Here is a 9814-nt window from a genome sequence, read left to right as displayed (position 1 = left end):
GTGTGTGTGTGTGTGTGTGTGTGTGTGTGTGTGTGTGTGTGTGTGTGTGTACCAAGGTACACAATTACACAAATGAAGATCAGAGGACAACTTTATAGAGTTGATTCCCTCCTTCCAAACTGTGAGTAAGGATTGGCAGCAGTGTTTTAACCTGCTGAGACCTCTCACTTTCCCTAATTTGAAATTTTCTAAATATACAGGCATCAGGGCAGAACAATAATATATGTTACATAGTAAGAATATAAACTTATTGCAAACAGTGGCACACACCTATGGCTCCATCTGTTCAGGAGGCTGAAGCAGGAGGATGTCTTGAGACAAAGAGTTCTACGTAAGGCCCCATCTCAAAAATAATAATGTTTACTCTATTTTACCTGTAGCAACAAAGGTGCCTCACTCTAGAGAGACACCTATAGAAGATACAGTAGACTATTAGCACTCGCTCACTGGGCCTGGCTGTGCTCTCTCACAGCAGTGTTCTGAGACACCTTTTGATATATCCATTGTAGAGAGAAAAACTTGGACTCATGTAGTTTTTCTATATAAATTGTCTGCTGTCAAGTAAATGTAGATGAAGGCTTTAGAGTAAGGTATTTATTCTTAGAACTACTGAGATACTTTTTAAAATAGGCATTGATTATTTTTATAAACACTATTTGATTTTTAGCATCAAATTTTCACATGCAAAATTTGAGTAAATAGTTCAGTAGTCTAATTGGAAAGCTGATATATAAGAACAAATATATGATGATGTTGAACTCAACACTATAACACTTATTCTACTGAGAAGAAGCACAAGAGAGGAAAACAGAAGATTTCAAAAGGCAAATGGGAGATCCCAGACCCAAGAGGAAAATGCTTTATTCAGCAAATCTGTGCTCTTGAAGCCTGAGATGCTACTGGCCTGCTGGGATGCGAACCTGGGATACGTTGGAAGCAAATACTAAATTTTCAAGCCACTTGACTTTGTATAAATGGTTTTTAAATGTCCACAATGGGAGTATTTACACTATAAAAATTGGCAAATGATATAAATCAATCTCTCTCTAATCCCACAAGCTTGGTTTGCTAAAGCTATACAAGCACCACTGGGCAAAAGTTAAAACCCATTCTGTTTTGCTGAAGTATTAAAGGTCAAGTCGTTTTCTGTGGAGGGACAAGAAGTAAGTAGGGCCTGAGAGACAAGAGAGCTGGCTCAGCATTTCCTCTGAGAAGCTGAATCTGAGCTTAGGTCCCAGCATCTGCTTCAGGTATCTTACAACTGTCTGCAAGGAGATCTGATGCCCTCTTCTGGCCCCCAGAAGCACCTGAACTCACATGCATATACTCCACAGATACACATAATTTGAAAAAAAAAGTAAATCTTTTAAAAATATTAAGTCTGGAAAGATTTCAAGCTATGGAACTTTAATTGAGAATACATAATTTTGAGTAGAAGAAGCTCAGAGGAAGATAATATTCCACATATTAACTGGAAGTCCTTTATTTTTCTCAACTCCTTGTTATTAGCCCTCGCTTTAATTCAGTCCAAAACACCCAAAACTTTAAGAGGAAAAGGATGTTTCTCAGAAATGTATGCATGTCAGTGTTTGAGTACTGGATCCCAAAGTTAAGTCCACATAGTCTGGCAGAATACTGGGCTCTACAAAGGTTTTCAGAGTGATTGCTCCATCTATAGGCATAACGTTTCAAGGTTCTCAACTTGGGAAGGTATGTAAACAGAGGATCTACCACTCAGACTAAACAGCAGAAAACATGTTCATGGTTGCTCGAACTAGTGAGCTCATATCAATATGCTTTGTGACACTGTGGAAGGTAAAGGCCACATTCTTAGATGATATCAGATAAAGCTTTGATCCAGTGTTTTAGTTCTTAAGTTCCTTTTAGAATGTTTAGAACATGAACTATTAGAAATTTAGAACATGAACATTTAGAACATTGAGAAAATGAAGAAGGTAGCACATATCATAAATTCTTTAATCCAATACTATTTTCTCTGGGTCTGGGATGAAACACATGAGGAAGAATTTCTTTCCCATATAGCACAGACCATACTGTCAATCTCACGGGCAGGGCCACAGTCAATATGGGGAGGGTATTGTCTTCTTTTGGTGTGACACAGTGGAACACTGATGATCTGGAAAATATTTACAGGATTTGAGTCCATAAATTATAAACTAAGTGCTCACCCCCAGGAGTCAGAAAGCAGCTTTATATGAATCTTTGAGAGAGTTTACCAATTTTAAACCAGACATGGGGGGGCACAATTCTAATATGGCTGACAACTTGTAAACAGATTTCTCTCTCTCTCTCTCTCTCTCTCTCTCTCACACACACACACACACACACACACACACACACATACACACACACACGATTAGGGAAGGGAGGGGGAGAGAGAGAGAACATCTGGGAAAACAGAGGCAAAGGACATATACATGAAAGTCAGAGAGAGAGGCTTTGGATAGAAAGAAATCACACCACAATGCCATGGTCTTGGATGCCCAGCTTCCAGAATTTGAGAAAATCAGTTTATCTTGTTTATCAAACTAGTGTGTACCATTTGCCATGATAGTCCAAGCAAAGCAATTCAGAAATCTATTCAGCTCTTTCAAATTGTTTATGGTCTTTGAAAAAGCTTTGTTTCTGTTTTCAAGATGGCCTTTCCTCTCCCTTTATAAAGAAAATTTCAAGTCTGGGGAAATGGCTCAGTCAATAAGCATCAGTAGAAAAGTACCAGGGCCCAAGTGTGATCCACTAGTTTGAATCAGGGATGGTGGTCCATGCTTATAACCCCAGTGCAGGGGAGCAGAGACAGGGGGCCTCAGCAGCTTGCTGGCCAGCTGGCTTCACTGAATCAAGAAACATAGAACTGCAGGGTTGCACGAAGCCTAGAGTATTTGGTAAAAGACTTCTTATCTTTTGCTCTCTTTATATTGTAATAAAGGGCATATATCTCCTTGAATGTACATTGGTCTGTTTTAGATGTTGCTTTTACAAGCCTGTATTCCAAGATTAAATTAATAATAAGAACTAATAATATTTAAAAGTACCATATCTGCTCCTTTTTAATTTGACTCATGAGATTCTTTGTAATTAAGGAACTCTGAACACCCTGTGTAGAACAGCATAAATATCTGGACCCTAATTCTGCATCAGGTTAGTCTCTTGTCTACTGAGTTTCACTCTCTGCAGGAGAAAAAGAAGACTACAGCATGATCTACTCACTCCCTGCCCCCAGATTTGTGGTGACCTTTTGTGTGCGCGGAATCACCCTATAAACAACAGCACAGGACGAACACCACTGCCCACACCAAAATGGGAATCGATCCCTTTGTGGAAGGCAGCATGCCTTTTTAATGAAACAAGCGTGAGCTGTGGATTTGTCTTTCAGACTGGAGATGCTGCGATAATTATGCCTGCTTGACATTTATAGATCATGCTGTCACCTGTGAATTACCTCACAAGTACTCCGCTGCAAAGGAAATCTCTGAAACTTAAAAAACTTCTCTAGTTTTTACCGCTCCTGGAAATGTAAGAACATATTCGTGCTTACAAATGACCTGAAACGGTTATAAAATAAAAGTCATTACTGAGGTGCCTTAGGTCATTATTCCTGCAGTTAAAACTGCTTTCAACCAGTACTAAATATTTAAAACATGGGGGATAAAAAGAACCTCTCCTTTCCTGCTAAAAATTAGTAGCTCATCCAGATGCCTTTAAATAAACAAACACAAACCCACAAATTAAGGTAAAATTCCCATGTCCACTGCAAGTCTACTTCCAATGTTGTTTGTTAGACAAAACTATCATTTTCAAACTGAATTGTACTTTTCCAGTTCATATATCATACTTTTGTTAAGTACATATGTGTTCATAAATAATATAGAGCTGTGTCATAGATTTTTAAGTTTTTGCTTAAATAGTGTTTATATGTATATGAACATACACGCTGCCTTGGAAAAATTTTCTCCTTAACACTGTGATTTCATGTCTGTCCATGATGATGATACAGAAACATTCCAGTTAATTTTTTTCTGAGTACTGTTCTATTACGTAGGCTTTATTTAATGATCCTTCACTATTAGAGGCCTTTTGGTCACAGTCGCATTTCTTTTTTTAAATTTATTTATTATTTATTATAATTTATTCACTTTGCATCCCAGCTTCATCCTCCTTCATCCCCTCCCAGTCTCACTGTCCCTCCCTCTTCTCCCTCTCTTTCCTCATTCCTCCCTCCCTCCCTCCTCCCTTTTTCTTCCACTATAGGAGTTAGTTAGTCCACTATAGGAGAGGTCCTCCTCCCCTTCCCTCTGACCTTAGCCTATCAGGTCTCATCAGGACTGGCTGCACAGTCTTCCTCTGTGGCCTGGTAAGGCTGCTCCCCTCTCAGGGGGAGGTGATCAAGGAGCCAGACACTAGGTTCATGTCAGAGACAGTCCCTGCTCCCCTTACTAGGGAACCTTCTTGGACACTGAGCTGCCATGGACTACATCTGTGCAGGGTTCTAGGTTATCTCCATGCATGGTCCTTGGTTGGAGTATCAGTCTCTGCAGGCCTCCCTGGACCCAGATTTTTTTTCTCTCTTGGTCTCCTTGTGGCGCTCCTGCCCCCTCTAGGTCATTCTACCTCCCCCTTCTTTCTGATGGATCAATGGAATCAAATAGAAGAGCAGAGAGAAACCCAGTTTCATTTCTTGCCTGTTGTTACAGGCTGAGGCATCGAACCTCTGAGCATGTTTGTACTTAACAGACATTGCTGTGGAATGTTGAGCAGTAAAGTAAGACGTGATCTAAACCTCCCAGAGGCTTGCTGCACCTGTGATAAGGTTCTACAAGGCCAAATGACTGAACTCCTAGGAGAGATAGGATGTTGCATTCAGAGCCGAGTCCTGTCCCTATGTCTAACCCATCCCAGTGACTAGGAAATTATAATGTGTTCGTAGGAAACCACTATCTCCCACCAATCCTAAAGTTAAGAGTGCCACCAAGTAGAATCTGAAACCTGTAAGAGAGACACCCTTTCTTCATTCTGCAACTCAAATTTCATGCAGCCACTCCTATGTGGCTCTCAGGTTGCTCTATCTTGATGAGACTGCTCTTCCAGCCACAGCCTTCAGACTTTGTCCGTCTTAAGGTTCACCATCTGGAATACATTGGTGGCTTTCAAGTTCACCTTCAAAGCAGAAGAGGGGCAAGCAGCAATGTGTGTTGGGATAACTCAGGACATTAGCGTAAACGCGCTTATATGAGTCCTCAGGTCACTGGTCACATCCTAGTGAGATTCTTTCCCATGGGCCATGGAAGAGGTGAAAATGTAACAAACACACAGCGTATATTTAATGTAGTGTAAGTATGAATTGAATCACCCCGTGTATTCTCCACGTAAAGAAAAAATCTCCATTTTATATTGAGAGTTTACTCTTCCGTTCATTTACTATTATTTAAGTGGGGCTTCAGAACACAGAAGAAAAGGGTGTTGTGCTCATTTTGCTATATTTAACTGGAAATCTGAAAAATTAGGTGACTCAAGACCTTGCAAAAGCCACAAAACGATCTACTTTATAAGTCAATATATTCCTAGAATCTAAGTCTACCTTACACATGGTAAAGAGTATGAATTAGAGTAATTAAAAATGCATGAGAAAAGTCTCTGAGAACCTATTTTCATTTTGCTCTAAATTACAAAATATCAGTTTATAGAATTTAATACCACCAAAGTAACTTTATAGTTAAAAAGGCATTTTTTTTGGCAGAAATGAAATTGCAACTAAGAGATCATTTTTGAGACCCCGATGAAGCTGTGGGCCCTATGAAAGTCTGGTTATTTCGTTTGAGAAACACTGTTATCAACACAGCAGCAGATTACTCAAATTGTAACATAAAAGCAGGATAATGGGCTATTGTATGGCTACCAGATTATAACTCGGGGAACATTTGAAAGATCACATCATGAAAATAATACCAGAGAATAAAATGAGAGCTGAGCCAGAACTGAGATAGGATTAAAGGAAGATGGACATGGGAGATTGTATGCTGTTCGTGCTATTACTTTTGCTGATTTTGATACCTGCCACCTGTCAGGGACACAGGGACACATAACAGAAATATGAAAAGGATACAACTTAAAAGAAAGTCTGCATGCACCAAGGTCCATGCTAATTCCTGGCAGTTAGAAACATAACTTTTAATCAGTGGTTCTCAGACTGCCAGTCACCATCCACAAATACCAGGGGAAAACACATATATTTACAATACAATCATAACAGTAGCAGAATTATTGGCATGAAGTAGTAACTGAAATAATCTTATAGTTGTGGTCACCGAAACACGAAGGACTTTATTAAAGGTGGCAGTGTTGGGGACCACTGCTCTGAATGACCATTACCACCTACGGCTTTGGAGGAATTTGAAAATAAAGACGTCTGCATAAGGAGAACATTCTAAATATTATTTGGGAGATGATTTCCACAACATGAAGTAACCTTAATGAACCAATAATTGCTTAGGACTATTGGGAGTCTTTTTTTTTTTTTTTCATTTTCTCTGAGACTTTATAAATATTCTCTACAACCACCTTTCTTGCTAAATTAATCTGATATATTTCTCACTTAAAAAAAACTTATTCATCTAAGTAAGGTCAGTGTTTAGAAATAATAGGATACTTCATGGTACACACAACTTTTGACTCTAATGATCAATGAAGCCAAACTACAGTATTAAAATTCCTCTTAATTTTGATACACACAATTTTAAATTTTTCAATAGGTAGTAAACCTAGAATCACACTGTAAAGCCGAATTGGTAGCATGAAATTCTGTTTTATGTGCTGTTCAGTTGCTCCTGTGAAACAGAGATTGCTCTGTAGACATGGATGTAAGTGCACAGTTATACTGAGGCATTAAATTCTCTAGAAGGAATATCCTTGGTGTGATATTCTAGTATACCGGAATGTGTTTAGTATTATGATCATTTCCTGTCAGTAGAAAACATTATGCAGCTGAGATTTAAAATGTAGTGCAAGTCTCGGGATATAAGAGATTTTATCTTCTCCAAATTCCTTAGACAGAGTACTAAGAATGACGTGTGGGCGCAGAGCACAGGGTGTGTGACTGACTGCTTTCTTCACAGAGTGAACTGAACCCCCGGAAGAAAGCGATTTTTGTTAAAATCAGAATGCAGGAAAATAACAAAGAGGTCAAAGCTAAAATTAAATAAGTCCTTTTCAGTTTGCCTTTATGTTTTTTTCCTAGTTAAAACGTGTAAGAACACCTCTTGTTGTTATAAACTCAGAATTATTAGATTCTAATGGCCCATTAAAAAGAAAAAGGCTGTTTTTAGTTTCAGCTTTGGGTGACAATGGTTGATTCTTAACTGAAATCTTCCCCTCCACCTCAATTCCTCTCAAAATCCATGGAGAAAGAAAGGAAATTAACCTTTATATTACCCCTGTATTTCACTCTTGGAGAAAGAATATGGAAGAGTCTCTCTTTCTCTCTCTCTCTCTCTCTCTCTCTCTCTCTCTCCTCTCACTCTCTCCTTCTCTCTCTGTTTCTCCCTCCCCTTACCTCCCCCTCTCCCTCAGTGACAGGACAATACCCCCTCACTCTTTCTAAGAGACTGTAATCATTACTACCTGTGGATGTTATTTTAGATGGTTGAAAGTACTTGACCCAAGCAATTAAATTCATAATCTTGAGAAGGTAATGCTACTGGAAGGAAAAAAATTTGCAATAACTAACAAGATTTGTATAGCTCTTTCTTTTCACTGTATTTCTAAGAAGTTATTCTTCAGAAGACATACTTATAATAACAACAAAGATACAGGCCCAAGAGGTTACTCATTAGAAAAATATATATTAAAAGAAATGCTGAAAATAAAGCTTAACCAATAAAATTGAAATAAAAAACAACATGAGAAACACCATGACTAGAAAGCCCAAAGCAGGAAAAAAGATTTTATGATGGCTGACATAGTGAAATTAAAAAAAATATATATATGAAAAAAATCAAGTGAGCATTATATAACTTCAATCTACTCTTACATGTTCAAGAGGCTATCACTAAGTTTCATTGGGGAGGAGAAGAAGCCAAGGGAATGGCTAAAGCAAAATGTTTTCAAAGGAAAGGCAACAAGAAATTACCCAAACTTAGAAAAAAAAATAGATGTCCAAATACAAGAGTCATGCAGGACCTAAAATAGATTCACCCACAAAATAATCATGTAATATCATAGTTAAGACATCAAATTTGCAAAACAAAAATGGCAATATGAAAAGTTATAAAGAAAAATGTGACTTTACTTGAAAAGATACAAAATGTTAGACCAAAAAGCACATCTCTCATCAGCAGCCAACAGAATGGATAAAATGGTGTATTTCAAGCCCTGAACGTGAACAACTGCCAACCAATATTTTTATATTTACTAACGTAATCTTTTAAAACTTATGAAGAAATAAGACTATTCCAAGATGAAAGCAACTCAGGACATCCAAACCAGCACTGGAAAACATACATGAATGAATGTTCTATACAGAGTAAGAAGAATAAATTCCATAAGAGGAATAAACAAAGGAAGAGCTAGGAAGAATCCATCTTGTCCAGTGTGGTAAACCAGCAAATTCCTAATTTTAACAAGGGAGGAAGAAAAGCCGTAATGGTGAGCAAACAAAGCAGAACAGCAGCTAACCACAGGAACTAGTAAACTCTCCTTGGTAGCCTTAACTGCCCAGGCCCTCTACCTGCCACTGAAAAGGCACCGAGCGGCTTGCTCAATTAAAAGATCAAGGTCCAGAAAGAACAGGGAATTGGGCATATAGGAAGCTGGGGAGGGTTTAGGAGGAGGTAGAAGAGGGGATAGAATAATAAAAACAGACTGTGTAAAATAAATCTAAATATCAAGGTTCAATTCTGTTGTTTTAAAAAAAATATATCATTGATCACTGGCAAAGGGGAAGAAAAGGAACAACTGGTCAAGAAGAGAAAATAGTTGTAAATGTGAGTACACTGAATATCTCCCCAACTCAGTGAGACAAATGCTAAAAGGCACGAGAACTCACCACTGCTGAGAGACGACAGCAATTTCATCACCTCACTCCTCTCCCAAACTAAAAACCAACACTCAGCTGTTCTCTGTGTGAGCTGGGTTCCACGGATATTTGCAGAATACCCCCAGCCAAGAGAAAGAGGACTAACATTCACAGACCTGTAAAATACTCTCAAAGACTATGGTACTGTCCAATACATTACAAATAAAATTACATCAGTGTGGATTAGGAGGAAAAGCAGATCTGAAAGTAAAGATGCAATGGAAAAAAAATAGCTATTATCAGTAATACAAGAGGAAATCATATGGCCTCTAATACTTTTTAAGAACAAATTGTTAAAACATCTGTGGGTGCAGTTGACATTTGCTAATGTTCTGTGAGGAACAGGAAGGGTAAATGTGTTTCTAACTACAGTTTAGAGAAACAAATAAATAAAATAACAATCGAATCTGAGATTTTGAGTGCTGTAATCTTTATAGTTTGAACATGTATCATGCTTCAGGTGTTCCTCTCTGGGGGTACAATATGGCATTTATTCAACCAAAGTGGCCTGAGAATTTTAAAGTGTATTTACACCATCCACATGATCATGAGTCCTAAAAGGATTCCCATAACCAAATGTTTTCTGAATAAAATAAAAATTAAATAAATTCATTTGAATTTTATTCACTAAAACAAAAACTATGGGTTGCAGGTTCTTTCCCTGCTTTCCTGCAATTCCTTCTTTCTTTCTTTCTTTCTTTCTTTCTTTCTTTCTTTCTTTCTTTC

The 9814-nt window shown here is 38.0% G+C and overlaps 1 protein-coding gene across 1 annotated transcript in view; it reads right to left on the bottom strand.

Moving 5' to 3' along the window:
* The window catches only part of Thsd7b (thrombospondin type 1 domain containing 7B), a 565744-nt gene that overhangs the window by 523893 nt on the left and 32037 nt on the right, over nt 1–9814 (bottom strand). The gene's annotated exons all lie outside the window — the stretch shown is intronic.

The sequence above is a fragment of the Psammomys obesus genome, unplaced genomic scaffold (assembly GCF_907164565.1).
Source record: "Psammomys obesus unplaced genomic scaffold, mPsaObe1.curated_primary_1811, whole genome shotgun sequence".
NCBI lineage: Eukaryota > Metazoa > Chordata > Mammalia > Rodentia > Muridae > Psammomys > Psammomys obesus.
This window is presented reverse-complemented; position numbering and strand designations above follow the sequence as displayed.